Below are 18,243 nucleotides of genomic sequence, written 5' to 3'. Positions count from 1 at the left end.
ATTGTCCGCTCTGGTCTGTCCATGTGAGCTATTCTTTTGCTTGATGTTTTTTTAACTTGTATATCAGCTTAAGTTTAAATGGTCTCCTTTTCTTCTTTTTTCTTATTACTGTTTATCCAATAGTTGAATCACAGATGTAGAGGGTTGAAAGCTCATAGTTTGTGGGTTACCTTTAGCTTGTAGATCTATTTTGGTGGCAAGCTTTTTGTTTTAAATATTTTAAATTTAAATGTATATATGGACTATAGATACTTACCTTACTCCTTGACAAAATAGGACAGTTAATCCTGAATAGTAAGTTTGAAGTCAGAAATTTAGCCGTGAAATAATGCATAAATGCTGTTAGAGAAGTCATCTCTCAGGCAGTGGTAGAAATGTTCCAAGGTCTCTAAGGGAGGGAAGATGAGGGAAAGAACACTAGTATGTGGTCAGGTTCTGAATCTACCATACATTCTTTCTGTGCCCTTGGAAGAGCCACATATGTCCTCCCTATTTGTAAAATAAATACAGTTAAATTACTTCTCCCACATAATTCACAAAATTGCCTCTGTAAATGGCAAATAAAGGAAGGTCTATAAAATACTAAGAGGTTATTATTTTAAGGTTGTTTAGTATAATTTTTACCTTGGGGTATTTTCTCTGATGACTGAAGGCTCACAACCAATCCCTAGGTCAGCTGAAGACCTGCCAGACTAACAACCCTCACTTATTAACATGCAGATGGTGGTAACAGGGGCTCAGCATGCAGTTTGCACCCCCGAAATGATGTTGACCGGAGTCATGATGGGATTTCAGAGACAAATGCGTGGGAACCAGCAGGGAATTACAGAGACATCTGTCTCTCCAGGGATGACCTCCTGGGAGAGCATGAGGCCATCTACAGCTCAGCATCCCACTTTCCAAGGAGGAAGCAATTTGACTTCCTATGGGAATATGCTGGATATTTTGAGGATCAATACATTTGCTGGTATTACTTGTTATATTTCTTGTTATAGCCCCCATTTAAAATTGACGAATAACTTACAAACAGTAATGTGCATACTTTTTAGTTTATGGTTTTAAGACTTTGGTCAAATGTAGAGTCATGTAGCCACTACCACAATTGTTGTTGCTGTTGCTGTTGATTTGCTAAGTCGTGCCCACAATTACTCATTATACATTTTCCTAAACTTCTTTGTGGTCAACCCTATCTCTGACCTATTTCCCCTCATAGCCTCTTCTTGTAAGTAGCTTCTAGTGTCATGCCATTGTGGCCGTGAACGAAACCAGAAAAAAACATTAACACATAGAAGATAAGCAATGTGTTTCTAAATAACCAGTGAACCAACAAAAAAACTAGACAGGACATAAAAAAATACCTTGAGAGAAATGGAAATGGAAACACAATGTTCTAAAATCAACAGGATTCAGCAAAAGCAGTTCTAAGAGGAAAATTTATAACAATACAGGCCTATCTCAGGAAACAAAGAAAAATCTCAGAAAGATAATCTAAGTTTATACCTAAAGGAACTGGAGAAAGAAGAACAAATAAAGCCCAGATTAGTAGAAGGGAGGAAATAAGACCAGAGCAAGAGTAAATAAAGACTAAAAAATAACAGAATATCAATGAAAATAAAAGCTGGTTCTTTGAAAAGAAAAACAAAATTGATAAGCATTAGCAGGACTCATTAAGAAAAATAAAGTGCCCAAATAAATGAAATCAGAAATGAGAGAACGTCACAACAGACAACACACAAGACCCAAGGATCCACAAAAGATTCCTACCAACAATTATATGTCAAACAATTCATCAGCCTGGAGGAAGTGAAAAATTCCAAGAAACATACAATATGCCAAGACTGAATCAAGAAGAAATAGAAAATCTGAAAAGACGGATCACTAGTAATGAAATTGAATGAATTGAAAGAAAGAAATTCCCATCAGACAGAAGTCCAGGACCAGACAGCCTTACAGATGAATTCTACCAAACATTTAAGTAGAGTTAAATGCCTACTTTCTCTAACGACTCCAGAAAATTGAAGAGAAATAAATACTTCCAACATAATTCTTAATCTCTGTCTCATTCCAGCATTACCCTGACACCAAAATTAGAAAATTTCATATACATATTTTGTCCTGGAAAAAACAACGAAAAGAACCTGCCAAGGAACAGTCACTCTGCCTTCCTTAGATTCTGCCAACTTCTTTGACAACTCGGGGCCTCACCATAGCTTTTCTCTTCTCTTGGGCAATGTTTGCCACACTGCTTTTAATTATGCTTCAGGCATTGGCTGAGATGTTGATTCTCCTGAGAAAATGTTCTGACCATTCAATTCACAGTAGATTTTTACTATTCACAGTCGTATGGAGACCCTTTTCTATTTATAACTATATTCTTATTCATGTGTTTCTTTCATGTTTCTCTTCTCCACTCAACTTAGGCACAGTAGACTAGTAAGACTAATATTGGAGTTTTGAATGAATATGTCTTCCTAGACTCCAGACTGTGGCTGATACTCACTTGGCATCAAGAAATAGTTGAATGAATGGATAATTCTTAACAGTGGTGTAAAGATTTAAGGAATGAGGGGTTGGAGTAAGTTTGGGATTCATTTTGCTTGTTTAATGTTGTAGGCAGTGTCTCTATACTCCCATGTTTATGTCCAATATGTGCCCTAGATGTAATGATGTAACTTGATTTTTACCAATGTGTTGTTAAGTTGCTAAGCTGCGTCTGACTCTTGCAACCCCATGGACTGTAGCCGGCTAGGCTCCTCTATCTATGAAATTTCCCAGGCAAAAACACTGGAGTGGGTTGCCATTTCCTTCTTGACGGGGTTTTCCTGACCCAGGATTGAATTTGCTTCTTCTGCTTTGCAGTTGAATTCTTTACCACTGAGCCAACAGGGAAGCCCTTTTAGTAATGTACCAATAGCTTAATTTTTTTATAGATGTTTTAAAGAATAGTTTTAGGTTCAGAGCTGTATTTAGCAGGAGGTAGAGAGATTTCCCGGAGAAGGCAATGGCATCCCACTCCAGTGCTCTTGCCTGGAAAATCCCATGGACAGAGGAGCCTGGAAGGCTGCAGTCCATGGGATCGCTGAGGGTCAGACATGACTTTCACTTTCACTTTTCACTTTCATGCATTGGAGAAGGAAATGGCAACCCACTCCAGTGTTCTTGCCTGGAGAATCCCAGGGACAGCGGAGCCTGGTGGGCTGCTGTCTATGGGGTCGCACAGAGTCGGACACTACTGAAGCGACTTAGCAGCGGAGAGATTTCCCATTCATGCCCGGCTCACACAGTAGAGAGCACTAATACCATCATTAAAACCACTTGCTATAATTTTTTGACATGATGGATATTCTTTAATGCATAGTGATGGCTTTTCTCCCAATGATACAGATTCCCAAGTTAGTGAGAACAAATAGTTTCCAATTTCAAGCTATTTGTGAATCCCAAAGTTCATTGCTTCTGGCAGGATGATATTAGTGCTTTCCTTTTAACCCATCTATTACAGTACAGTGATGCAGACCAATAATCCTGATGACAGTTTTGATTTAGGGAATGGGTGTTTTTATTTTCTCTTATTAGGGTTTTATTCTGGGAGGATGTGAAAATGTAAAGTGCTGAGGAAGGGGCCTTGCGACCTATGCTGAAGCCACATCGCCTTCTTTTAGATTCTAGCAATTTACTTGAAATTTGGAGCTGTGATCCCGTGTTTTTTGCTTTCTATGGGATGATTTTTCCCACACTGGTTCTTTGTCATTTTTAGGCCTGGGTGATGTGTTAACTTACCCTTAGAAAACATTCTGTCCAGTCAGATTTCTTCTTGTCTCTCTTATTTTTCCATGTACAACTACTTGTTTATCTTATACATAATGTTACATATATATGCACATACACAAAATTATCAGTTCAGTTCAGTTCAGTCGCTCAGTCGTGTCCGACTCTTTGCAACCCCATGAATCGCAGCACGCCAGGCCTCCTTGTTTATCACCATCTCCTGGAGTTCCCTCAGACTCACGTCCATCGAGTCCGTGATGCCATCCAGCCATCTCATCCTGGGTCGTCCCCTTCTTCTCCTGCCCTCAATCGCTCCCAGCATCAGAGTCTTTTCCAATGAGTCAACTCTTCGCATGAGGTGGCCAAAGTACTGGAGCTTCAGCTTTAGCATCATTCCTTCCAAAGAAATCTCAGGGTTGATCTCCTTCAGAATGGACTGGTTGGATCTCCTTGCAGTCCAAGGGACTCTCAAGAGTCTCCAACACCACAGTTCAAAAGCATCAATTCTTCAGTGCTCAGTCTTCTTCACAGCCCAACTCTCACATCCATACATGACCACAGGAAAAACCATAGCCTTGACTAGACGGACCTTAGGCGGCAAAGTAACGTCTCTGCTTTTGAATATGCTATCAAGGTTGGTCATAACTTTTCTTCCCAGGAGTAAGCGTCTTTTAATTTCATGGCTGCAGTCACCATCTGCAGTGATTTTGGAGCCCCCCAAAATAAAGTCTGACACTGTTTCCACTGTTTCCCCATCTATTTCCCATGAAGTGATGGGACCAGATGCCATGATCTGCGTTTTCTGAATGTTGAGCTTTCAGCCAACTTTTTCACTCTCCTCTTTCACTTTTATCAAGAGGCTTTTTAGCTCCTCTTCACTTTCTGCCATAAGGGTGGTGTCATCTGCATATCTGCGGTTATTGATATTTCTCCCGGCAATCTTGATTCCAGCTTGTGTTTCTTCCAGTCCAGCATTTCTCATGATGTACTCTGCACAGAAGTTAAATAAGCAGGGTGACAATATACAGCCTTGACGTACTCCTTTTCCTATTTGGAACCAGTCTGTTGTTCCAGGTCCAGTTCTGACTGTTGCTTCCTGACCTGCAGATAGGTTTCTCAAGAGGCAGGTCAGGTGGTCTGGTATTCCCATCTCTTTCAGAATTTTCCAGAGTTTATTGTGATCCACACAGTCAAAGGCTTTGGCATAGTCAATAAAGCAGAAATAGATGTTTTTCTGGAACTCTCTGGCTTTTTTGATGATCCAGCGGATGTTGGCAATTTGATCTCTGGTTCCTCTGCCTTTTCTAAAATCAGCTTGAACATCAGGAAGTTCATGGTTCACGTATTGCTGAAGCCTGGCTTGGAGAATTTTGAGCATTACTTTACTAGCATGTGAGATGAGTGCAATTGTGAGGTAGTTTGAGCATTCTTTGGCATTGCCTTTCTTTGGGATTGGATTGAAAACTGACCTTTTCCAGTCCTGTGGCCACTGCTCAGTTTTCCAAATTTGATGGCATATTGAGTGCAGGACTTTCACAGCATCATCTTTCAGGATTTGAAACAGCTCAACTGGAAATCCATCACCTCCACTAGCTTTGTTCGTAGTGATGCTTTCTAATGCCCACTTGACTTCACATTCCAAGATGTCTGGCTCTAGATTAGTGATCACATCATCATGATTATCTGGGTCATGAAGATCTTTTTTGTACAGTTCTTCCATGTATTCTTGCCACCTCTTCTTAATATCTTCAGCTTCTGTTAGGTCCATACCATTTCTGTCCTTTATCGAGCCCATCTTTGCATGAGATGTTCCCTTGGTATCTCTAATTTTCTTGAAGAGATCTCTAGTCTTTCCCATTCTGTTGTTTTCCTCTATTTCTTTGCATTGATCGCTGAAGAAGGCTTTCTTATCTCTTCTTGCTATTCTTTGGAACTCTGCATTCAGATGCTTATATATATATATATATATATATATATATATATAGCTAAATAAATATATGTTTTTCTATATATATTCATAGGCTTAGGTTATTTCCTTGTTTGCTGCCTATCTTCTTCACTAAGCTTAAGCATTGCTTAAGCCTATGCAAGAATGGTTTAATTTTGCATGGGTATAGAGTCCCATGTCTCACAGTTATAGTTTATATCCATCTGGGATTAATGAGCTGATATTTCTTCTCATTGTACAAACATTTAAGGTGAATTAAGTGAACTGTTAAGTCCATGGGTCCACTATGTCTTGTTTAATGACAGAGCCTGTGTCTCTGTCCCCCAGTATTTATGTCAAATTGCAGCTCTGGAGGTCATGCTGTGGTTGAATTAGTGCAACATCAGAAGAAATTGAGGGCAGGAGGAGAAGGGGATGCCAGAGGATGAGATGGTTGGATGGCATCACCGACTCAATAGACATGAGTCTGAGCAAACTCCGGAAAGCCTGGCATTCTGCAGCCATGGGGTCATAAAGTGTCAGACACGGCTTTGCAACTGATAAACAACAACAAAGAGAATTATTGCAAATAGTGAACACACGCTCACGATCTCCCTCAACAGGCAGAGCTGGATCCCCGCAGACAGGTCAATCACCTGTTCCCTAGTTAGGTGAGATAATGAGGTTTGTAGCCCTCATAGGGTATTTGTCCTCTGAGAATTCCATGTCTACACAACTCCCTCCTGGTTCCCACATCATTCTAATTGTCCTCATATTAGAAAGTGCAGCCCAAGAATCAGAGTTACTTTGGCCATTTATTTTTCTTTTGATTTGTTAATAGTTGTCCAGTAGCAACAATGACCTTCCCCCCAATTGTGGTATTGCTAAGAGCAGTAACAATGTCCAGGGAAAAACAATCTTAAATAACACTGATAATGACTGTGATTGTGATGACCACCCCTTACCAAGTATGAAGTATTGTAGGGATTTTCTTATCATAGCAGTAGTCTTCAGGCAAGATGTTGTTGGGACTGCCTTTTTATTATTTCTATTTTATAGATAAAGATACGGAAGCTCAAAGAGGTTAAGTGACTTATTTAGGAAGAGTGAGGACCAGACCCGGGAGTAGAACTCTTGTTCACTGCTTCCAAGGCTGGAAAACCACTTTTTTCCCTCCAATTTCTTCCTGCAGCTAGGGAACTTTAAACCTTTTGGTCAAACACTAAAGAAAAGCATCACAACAGACTGTTTACTTGCTTTCATTAGCTGAGTTTCTGATTTGAGGTCAACTCACGTATGAAGGTGCTGGATTTGCATGTTGTATTGTTCAGGCAGTCAGGTAAGCCTACAAATCAACTGGATGAAATCTCCTGCATGCATAAATTTGCATAAATAGATATAGTCAGGAAAATGTATTAAGGAAGCCATTTATCCTTGATTTATTCAGAGCTGGGGCTTAAGTTCTTTGAATATTTCTTTTATCTGTTTTATACAATTGAAAGTTTTTGCCTAAACACTATAGAGGTCCTATTAGAACTTCTATATATTTATGTTGTATATTTAATATATTTATATCTATATATTTACAAAGTATATTTATCATGGGACACTGAAAAAGCATAGGAAGACTGTGAGTCTCTGCTTGGCTGAGTATAAGCTTGCTTGACTTTGAACAAGTTATTTAAACTGTTCCAATCTCAATTTTCCCTTTTAGGGAATGTGATCATAGTAGTTATCTTGACTAACAAGCTTTAGCTTTATTTTTCCTCCAGGAGATTGTTGTACTAAAACCTAAGACTTTCCAGGTGGAGGAGAAACTGGGTGGGGAATTTTATATTGATTCCTAGAACAAATTTTGTTTCCAGGATTTGGGAAATTTGTATCTACACTATTACTTAAGTGAACAGTATTTAAGGAATCAACAGGATATCCTAGTCATCCTGTTCTGTGTAAATGACTCTCATACCACTAACTGCAGGAGTGACCTTTGCCCAGAAATCTTCGTGCTCCGGTCATGACCCTCGCCTGTTTAATCACCTTCCAACCCCTATTTTCACCTTGAGGCCGGAGGACTCACCTCATTGTTACATTCATTGCCGTCACTCAGCACGAAGCTCAGGGTTGCCATACCAGCCCTCAGCTCCTACGAAATCATGCCCACACACCTCTGTATCTCTCCTTTACTGATCCCAGCTCCACTCCTGCCCAACTTCTGATGTCATTCCACTCTGGAATTTACAGTCAGCCATCAGCATAACCCGACACACACTTAACTTTTCCTTCAAAAGTTCTCTACTTCCCTTGTGTAACCAAAATCTCTCTGTGTCCTGGGACAGGTCAGCTATCTATCTCAGGAGGCAGTAACCTCCTCTCCCATATTCCTTTGTTACTAAATCTCTTTATTTTTTAGACCTTAAAGCAATCTAATATTAGTCTGTCTAAATGCTTTCTTTGATACTTTTAAGAACTTTTATGTATCTATTTATCTTTGGCTGTGCTGAGTCTTCATTGCTGTGTGGCTTTCTCCAGCTGCAGTTCTACTGCAGGAGCAGGGGCTACTCCAGTTGCAGTTCAAGGGCATCTTGTTGAGAAGGTGTCTCTTGCTGCAGAGCGTGTGCTCTAGGGGGCTCTGGCTTCAGTACTGTGGCATGTGGGCTCGGTACTGTGGCTCCTAAGTTCTAGAGCACAGGCTCTGCAGTTGGGGTACTTGGGCTTAGCTGCTCAGCAACATGTGGGATCTTTCTGGATCAGGGATTAAACTCGTGTCTCCTGCATTGACAGGCAGTTTTTTTTTTTTTTTTTTTTTTTACCACTGACTCACCAGGGAAGCGCCCTTTGGTGTTTTAATGTGTTGGATTTAATATTACATATGTATGCTGAGCCATCAGAAATTTCCAAGAGATTTCATGGTGGTGGTTTAGCTGCTAAGTTGTGTCTGACTCTTGTGACACTGTGGTTTGTAGCCCACCAGGTTCCTCTGTCCAAGGGATTTCCCAGGCAAGAATACTGGAGTTGGGTTGCCATTTCCTTCTCCAGGGGATTTTCCTGACCCAGGGATCAAACCCAGGTCTTTGGCATTGCAGGAGATTTCCTGCATTGCAGGTGGATTCTTTACCAACTGAGCCACTAGGGAAGCCTGCTGCTACTGCTGCTAAGTCGCTTCAGTCGTGTCTGACTCTGTGCAACCCCATAGATGGCAGCCCACCAGGCTCCCCTGTCCCTGGGATTTTCCAGGCAAGAACACTGGAGTGGGTTGCCATTTCCTTCTCCAATGCATGAAAGTGAAAAGTGAAAGTGAAAAGTGAAAGTGAAGTTGCTCAGTCGTGTCTGACTTCGTGACCCCATGAACTGCAGCCTACCAGGCTCCATCCATGGGATTTTCCAGGCAAGAGTACTGGAGTGGGTTGCCATTGCTTTCTCCAGGGAAGCCTAAGAAAGTTAAAATTAATTTGAGACATCCTCTCTCTAGGAGGAGGAGGGGATGACAGAGGGTGAGATTATTGGATGGCATCACCGACTCAATGTATATGAGCTTGAGCAGACTCTGGGAGTTGGTGGTGGACAGGGAAGCCTGACGTGCTGCAGTCCATGGGGTCACAAAGAGTCGGACACAACTGACTGACTGAACTGAACTGAACTGAACTGAACTGAGGTATCTGGCCATCTCTTCTGAGCTCAAGACTTCTGTATCAGAGCTGTTGATGTAATACTTTTACTTGGATGGCCAAAAGGAATCTCAAACTTAATGATGATTTCCTTTTCTCTTTGTCCCAAGTAATTGCTCCTTTCCCACCATTCTTTGTATCACTATTCAAAAACAGGAGTCAGCACTGATCCCTCTCTCTACTGTCAATATGCAATGTATCAGTAAATCCAGTCAGCTCTACTTTTGAAATATATCCAAAATTGAACAACTTTTTATTATCTCTCTCACTACGACCTTGGCTAAGCCATCATCTTCTCTTACCTGGAATAATATAATAGCCTATAATTTCTTTTGCAACTTTCATCTTTATCTTGCTAAATACAAGTACCTACAGACCTACCAGAGTGATTCTGTTCAAAGAATTCAGATTAGGTCATGTTGGGTTCAAATCCTATGATGCTTTCCAATCTCTTTCAGAATAAAAGTTTAACAAAGTAGTGTGTGAAGGGACTTTAGCTTCACACTGCTGCACTTCTTTCACCTTCCAACTGCAGCCTTATTGATTGTCTTGCCGTTCCTGGAACAGTCTTGGCATGTTTAGATCCCAGAGCCACGTATTTTTCTGTTTCCTCTGCCTGGGTTACAGGCTTCCTTTGTGGCTCAGAGGGTCAAGAATCTGCCTGCAATGCAGGAGACCTGGGTTTGATCCCTGGGTTGGGAAAATCCCCTGGAAAAGGGATGGCACCCACTCCAGGACTCTTGCCTGGAGAATTCCAGGGACAGAGGAGCCTAACAGACTGCAGTCCATGGGGTTGCAAAGACAGGGACAGGACTGAGTGACTAACATTTTCATTTTCACTGCCTGGGCTGTGCCCTTCCCCCAAGTATACTCAAGGCTTGCTCCCCTACTCCATTCAGGCATTTGCTAAAAACTCTCATTTTTGTGAATGAGTCTATCCCAGACCACCATATTTAAAATTAAATAGTAGAAGGAGTTTGTAGGGAAAACAAATGTCATGAATGATGTTATCAGTCCTTTGATTTCACCCTTATTGGCAAGTCATATCGTAGGTCATCCACCTCTCCAATACAGATAGATCAAACCTGCTGTTTGAATTATAATATCTAACAACTTACATAGTTTGAATTTGCGTTACCAACCTAGTTGGCTGCTGGGAAAAATTGATGGGGGTAATTGACAGCCAAGTGATGTTGCATGCCACCAGAAAAGAAATTCATCAGTTCTGTACTTGGTGATGCTGGAAGCTGCATCTTTTAATATGGCTATAACATGAGTCCAGATCAGGAATATTTGAACGCAGAAGTTAAAAGCTGCATAAATTTGGTAAAAGTTAAAAACTGTAGTTTTATAGATGTCTTTATTCCTTGGGCACGAATTTCTACTGTTTTCCACTATGGGGTAAATTCTATACCATATTTACTGTACAGTATAGTGAGAACATTTTAGGCTATGCTACACTGTTCTTGACACAATGGAAAGCCATAAAAAGTGAGTTGAAGTAAAATTAATCCAATTTCATATTTATTTTACTAAGTTTAGTTTAAAGAATAATTTTTGTTTTTGTTTTGGAAACTTTGAATTGGGAGCCAGAGCTGTTCTAGTTAGCAACCAACGTGATGAAATAGCATAAATTCTTTCTTTTCTTGTCTTTACCTTAATTCAGTCTTCTATAAAGTTAAGATGGAGAAGGAAATGGCAACCCACTCCAGTATTCTTGCCTGGAGAATCCCATGGACAGAGGAGCCTGGTGGGCTAATGTTCATGGGGTCACAAAGAGTTGGACACAACTAAGTGACAAATGAAGTTAGGAGGTTGGGATGCATGATCTCCAAATCCTCTTAACTGGGCTACTCTATGACCTTTAAATAACTTATAATTTTAGCTGCTGCGGTCAGGCTTTAAATCTAAACAGTCCTGGAAACAAGTTATTTTAATACTGAAATAAAGCACAGTGATCATGCTAATTGATTTCAATGGAGCCTTCCTTTCATTTATTATTTTTATTCTATTTTCCCATTGCTACCGAGCAGCCACACAGTTCCCAGCTGATCTCCATGGAAAGCACGACGGAGGTGACTGAGTTCGTCCTGGCGGGGTTATCCGATGACCCGGAAGTGCAGATCCTGCTCCTCACCACTTTCTCTCTCATCTACCTCCTCACCCTGGTTGGGAACCTGGGGATGACCGAGCCGATCCTGCTGGACTCTCGTCTCCACACGCCCATGTGCTTCTTTCTCAGCCAGCTCTCGCTGGTGGACTTTGGTTACTCCTCAGCTGTCACTCCCAAAGTGACGGCTGGACTCCTCACAGGAGACAAAACCATTTCCTACGAGGCGTGTGCAGCCCAGTTCTTCTTCGTCGTAGCCTTTATCACCGCAGAAAGTTTCCTCTCGGCCGCCATGGCTTATGACCGCCGTGCAGCCGTGTGCAAAGCCCTGCACTGCGCCACCGCCGTGCCGACCAGGGCGTGCGCGCGTGTGCTCACAGGCTGCCGCCGCTGCGGCCTCCTGACCGCCTCCGTGCACACCCGGGACGCTCTCAGGCTCTCCTTCTGTGGGGCCAGCGTGGCCAACGCTTCTTTTGAGACGCTCCTCCCCTGCGGGCTCGCTCGTGCTCAGACAGCTACGCCAGTGAGAGGGTTATTTTCTTTGCGGTGGGTTTCAGCGCTCTTTTTTCTGTCCTCGTCATCTCCATCTCCTACCTGTTCATATTTATCGCCATCCTGAGGCTGCGCTCTTCTCAGGGACGCCAGGAGGCCTTCTCCACCTGCGCTTCCCACCTCCCCGCTGTCGCCGGCTTCTACGGGACCGGCATCTTCGCGTACTTACAGCCCAGCTCCAGCCACTCCCTGGGCTCAGACAGAGTGGCGTCCGTGTTCCACGCCACGGTCATCCCCATGCTGAACCCACTGGTCCACAGCCTGAGGAGCAAGGAGGTCAAGAGTGCCTTTAAGACGGCTGTGGGGAAGGCAAAGTCTTCTATAGGATTCATACTTTAAAAACCTTGAATGTACAGTAAGGCACTGTCCATCCACTTTGGATTCATCTGAGAAAGATCTTTAACTGTTTATTTCCAATTTTCTAATTTCTTATGGTAGTTTCTCCAACTGTTAAGTCTACAAAGCAAAATCTTAAAAAAAAATAAGACCTAGGAGTAATAGGTTAAAGAAAATCACTCATGAACATGGAGTTCATATTACAGAAATTCTTCTTAATAAGCATGTTCACCCACACTCTTACAAGAACATGTATGTTTACATGCATATGTTAGCATATGCGCACACGCATGTCATTCATGAGACACTCATGAAACCCAAACAACTACAGATGGAAAAACTTAAGACAGACATGAGATAGATCTACCGTTATAGTATGTAGAACTATATTTTGGTGTCTGAGAATATAGTGTTAGTATAAATATTTTGACTTATGGAAATAGACTGTGTTAGTGATATAATGTATATAAATATTATATATTTAGTTTTTTAAAATTATATTTCACCTTGTCCTTTCATTTATGAAAATGCATCAGGTTTTATATTTAAAAAAATTAACTTTTATGAAAATAGTTCCAAAGATCTGAGTATTGGTTTCTTATTGCCTTTTTGTTTGTTCTTGCGTTTAATAAAATTACATTTCTCTTTTTAATTTATATTTTTATTGAAGGATAATTGCTTTACAGAATTTTTTTGTTTTCTGTCAAACCTCAATGTGAATCAGCCGTAGGTATATATATGTATCCCCTCCCTTTTGAACCTCCCTCCCATCTCTCTCCCCATTCCACCCCTCTAGGTTGATACAGAGCCCCTGTTTGAGTTTCCTGAGCCATACAGCAAATTCTAATTGCCTATCTATTTTACATATGGTAATGTAAGTTTCCATGTTGCTCTTTCCATACATCTCGCTCTCTCCTCCCCTCTCCCCATGTCCGTAAGTCTATTCTCTATGTCTGTTTCTCCATTGCAGGCCTGTAAATAATTTCTTCAGAACCATTTTCCTAGATTCCATATATGTGCATTGTAATGCGATATTTATCTTTCTCTTTCTGACTCAGTTCACTCGGTATAATAGGTTCTAGGCTCACCCACCTCATCAGAACTGACTCACATGTGTTCCTTTTTATGGCTGAGTACCATTCCATTGTGTATATGTACCTCAACATCTTTATCAATTCATGTGTTGATGGACATCTAGGTTGCTTCCATATTCTAGCTATTGTAAATAGTGCTGCAATGAACAGTGGAATACATGTGTCTTTTTCAACCCTCGTTTCTTCAGGGTATATGCCTAGGAGTAGGATTGCTGGGTGATGTGGTGGTGTTATTCCTAGGTTTTAAAGAAATCTCCATACCATCTTCCATAGTGGCTATATCAGTTTACATTCCCACTAACAGGAGTGTTCCCTTTTCTCCACACCCTCTCCAGAATTTATTGTTTGTAGACTTTTTGATGATGGCCGTTCTGACTGGTGTGAGGTGATATCTCATTGTGGTTTTGATTTTCATTTCTCTAATAATGAGCAATGGTGAGCATTTTTTCAAGTGTTTGTTAGCCATCTGTATGTCTTCTTTGGAGAAATGTCTGTGTAGGTTTTTTCCCAACTTTTTGATTGGGTTGTTTGTTTTTCTGGTATTGAGTTGTATGAGCTGCTTGTATATTTTGGAAATTAATCCTTTGTCAGTTATTTCATTAGCTGTCATTTTCTCCCATTCGGAGGGTTGTCTTTTTACCTTGCTTGTAGTTTCCTTTACTGTGCAAAAGTTTTAAAATTTAATCACGTCCCACTTGTTTACTTTTGTTTTTATTTCCATTACTCTAGGAGGTGGGTCATAGAGGATCTTGCTTTGATTTATGTCATTGAGAATTCTGCTTATGTTTTTCTCTAAGGATTTTATAGTTTCTGGTCTTCCATTTAGGCCTTTAATTCATTTTGAGTTTATCTTTGTGTATGGTGTTAGGAAGTGTTCTAATTTCATTCTTTTACATGTAGCTGTCCAGTTTTCCCAGCACCTTTTATTGAAGAGGTTATCTTTGCCCCATTGTATATTCTTGTCTCCTTTGTCAAAAATAAGGTACCCATGGGTGCATGGGTTTATTTCTGGACTTTCTATGTTCCCTTGGTCTATATTTCTGTTTTTGTGCCAGTACCATGCAGTCTTGATGACTGTAGCTTTGTAGTGTAATCTGAAGTCAGGAAGGTTGATTTCTTCAGTTCCATTCTTCTTTCTCAAGACTGCTTTGCCTATTTGGTGTCTTTTATGTTTCCATATGAGACTTCCCTGGTGGCTCAGACTTTAAAGCGTCTGCTTGCAATGCAGGAGACCCAGGTTCGATCCCTGGGTTAGGAATATCCTCTGGAGAAGGAAATGTTTCCACATAAATTGTGAACTTTTTTTGTTTTAGATCTGTGAAAAATGCCATTGGTAATTTGATAGGGATCACATTGAATCTGTAGATTGCATTTGGTAGTATAGTCATTTTCCCAATATTGATTCTTCCTACATGGAACATGGAATATCTCTCCAACTGTTTATGTCATCTTTGATTTCTTTCATCAGTGTCATAATTTTCTGTGTACAGTTCTTTTGTCTCCTTAGGTGAGTTTATTCCAAGATATATAATTCTTTTTGTTGCAATGGTGAATGGGATTGATTCCTTAATTTCTTTTTCTGATTTTTTATTGTTAGTATATAGAAATGCAAGTGATTTCTGTATCCTGCAACTTTGCTAAATTCACTGATTAGCTCTAGTAATTTTCTGATAGTATCTTTAGGGTTTTCTGTGCACAGTATCATGTCATCTGCAAACAGTGAGAGCTTTACTTCTTCTTTTCCAATCTGGATTCCTTTTATTTCTTTTTCTTCTCTGATTGCTGTAGTTAGGACTTCCAGAACTATGTTGAATAATAGTGGTGAAAGTGGATGCTCTTGTCTTGTTCCTGATCTTAGGGGGAATGCTTTCAGTTTTTCACCATTGAGAATAATGTTTGCTGTAGGCTTATCATATATGGCCTTTACTGTGTTGAGGTAGGTTCCTTCTATGCCCATTTTTTGAAGAGTTTTAGTCATAAATGGGTTCTGAGTTTTGTCAAAGGCTTTTTCTGCATCTATTGAGATGATCATATGGTTTTTTTCTTTCAATTTGTTGATATGGTATATCACATTGATTGATTTCTGTATATTGAAGAATCCTTGCATTCCTGGAATAAACCCAACTTGATCATGGTGTATGAGCTTTTGGATGTGTTGCTGAATTCTGTTTGCTAAAATTTTGTTGAGGGTTTTTGCATCTATGTTCATCAGTGATATTGGCCTGTAGTTTTCTTTTTTAGTGTTGTCTTTGTCTGGTTTTAGTATCAGGGTGATGGTGGCCTCGTAGAATGAGTTTGGAAGTGTTCCTTCCTCTGCAATTTTTTGAAAGAGTTTTAGAAGGATAGGCAGTAGCTCTTCTCTAAATGTTTGATAGAATTCTCCTATGAAGTCATCTGGTTCTGGGCTTTTGTTTTTTGGGGAGATTTTTGATCACAGCTTCAATTTCAGTGCTTGTAATTGGGTTGTTCATAATTTCTATTTCTTCCTGGTTCAGTCTTGGAAGACTTAATTTTTTTAGAATCTGTCCATTTCTTCCAGATTATCCATTTTATTACCATAGAGTTGTTCATAATAGTCTCACATAATCCTTTGTATTTCTGCATTGTCTGTTGTAACCACTCCTTTTTCATTTCTAATTTTGTTGATTTGATTCTTCTCTCTTTTTCTCTTGATGAGTCTGACTAAAGGTTTGTCAATTTTGTTTACCTTCTCAAAGAACCAGCTTTTAGTTTTATTAATCTTTACTATTGTTTCTTTCATTTCTTTTTCACTTATTTCTGCTCTGATCTTTATGGTTTCTTTCCTTATATTAATTTTTTTTTGTTCTTCTTTTTCCAGTTGTTTTAGGTGTAATATTAGGCTGTCTACTTGATGTTTTTCTTGTTTCTTGAGGTCGGATTGTATTGCTATAAACTTCCCTCTTAGGACTGCTTTTGCTGCATCCCATAAATTTTGAGTTGTAGTGTTTTCATTGTCATTTGTTTCTAGAAATTTTTTGATTTCCCTTCTGATTTCAGTAAGCTGTTGGTTATTTAGAAATGTGTTGCTTAATCTCCATGTGTTTGTGTTTCTTACAGTTTTTATTTTTGTAATTGATATCTAGTCTCATAGCTTTGTGGTTGGAGAAGATGCTTGATATGATTTCAGTTTTCTTAAATTTACTTAGGTTTGATTTGTGACCCTAGATGTGGTCTATCCTGGAGAATGTTCCATGTGCACTTGAGAAGAAGGTTTATTCTTCTGCATTTGGATGGAATCTCCTGAAGATATCAATGAGATCCATCTCATCTAATGTATTATTTAAGACTTGTGTTTCCCTATTAATTTTCTGTTTTGATGATCTGTCCATGGTGTGAGTGGGGCGTTAAAGTCTCCTACTATTATTGCGTTACTGTCAGTTTCTCCTTTTATGTCTGTTAGTGTTTGTCTTATGTATTGACGTATTCCTATGTTGGGTGCATAGATATTTACAATTGTTATGTCTTCCTCTTAGATTGATCCCTTGATCATTATGTAGTGTCCTTCCTTATCTCTTATAGTCTTTATTTTAAGGTCTATTTTGTCTGATATGAGAATAGCTACTCCAGTTTTCTTTTGCTTCCCATTTGCATGGAATATATTTTTCTATCCTCTCACTTTCAGTCTATATGTGTCTTGAGGTCTGAGGTGGGTTTCTTGTAGACAGCATATATATGGGCCTTGTTTTTGTATCCACCAGCCAGTCTGTGTGTTGTGGTTGGGGCATTTAATCCAGTTACTTTTAAAGTAGTTATTGATATATATGTTCTTATGCCATTTTCTTAATTGTTTGGGGTTAATTTTGTAGATCTCTTTACTTCTCTTGTATTTTTTGACTATATAAGTCCTTTTAACATTTATTGTAAAGCTGGTTTGGTGGTACTGAATTCTATTAACTTTTGCTTGTCTGAAAATCTTTATTTCTCCATCAATTTTAAATGAGACCCTTGCCAGGTACAGTAATCTTGGTTGTAGATTTTTCTTTTCAGTACTTTAAATATATCCTGCCATTCCCTTTTGGCCTGCAGAGCTTCTGCTGAAAGATCAGCTGTTAAGTGTATGGGGCTTCCCTTGTTTGTTACTTTTTGCTTCTCCCTTGCTGCTTCTAATATTCTTTCTTTCTGTCTAGTTTTTGTTAGTTTGATTATGTATGTGTCTTGGTGTGTTTCTCCTTGGATTTATCCTGTGTGGGGCTCTTTGTGCCTCTTGGACTTGATTGACTATTTCCTTTTCCGTGTTGGGGAAATTTTCAACTATAATCTCTTCAAAAATTTCCTTATACCCTTCCTTTTTCTCTTCTACTCCTGGGACCCCTGTAATTCGAACGTTGGTGTGTTTGATATTGTCCCAGATGTCTCTGAGACCATCCTCAGTTCTTTTCATTCTTTTTACTTCATTCTGCTCTTCAGAAGTTATTGCCACCATTTTATCTTCCAGCTCACTGATTCATTCTGCTTAAGATATTCTACTATTGATCCCTTCTAGAGGACTTTCTAATTTCAGTAATTGTGTTGTTTCTCTGAATGTTTACTCTTTAGTTCTTCTAGGTCTTTGTTAATTGATTCTTGCATTTTCTCCATTTTGCTTTCAAGGTTTTTGATCATGTTTACTATCATTATTCTGAATTCTTTTTCAGGCAGTGTGAAAAAGATTTCCTCTTCATTTATCTGGACTTCTGTGTTTCTAGTTTATTCCTTCATTTGTGTAGCATTTCTCTGCCTTTTCTTATTTTTTTAACTTATTGTATTTGAGGTCTCCTTTTCCCATGCTTCAAG

The 18,243-nt window shown here is 39.7% G+C and overlaps 1 pseudogene; it reads left to right on the top strand.

Annotated features, from left to right (window-relative positions):
- Positions 11,415–12,358, top strand: LOC102174412 (annotated as a pseudogene).

Source organism: Capra hircus, chromosome 15, assembly GCF_001704415.2.
Source record: "Capra hircus breed San Clemente chromosome 15, ASM170441v1, whole genome shotgun sequence".
NCBI lineage: Eukaryota > Metazoa > Chordata > Mammalia > Artiodactyla > Bovidae > Capra > Capra hircus.
The sequence above is the reverse complement of the archived record's forward strand: the minus strand, read 5'-3'. Positions and strand labels throughout refer to the sequence as shown.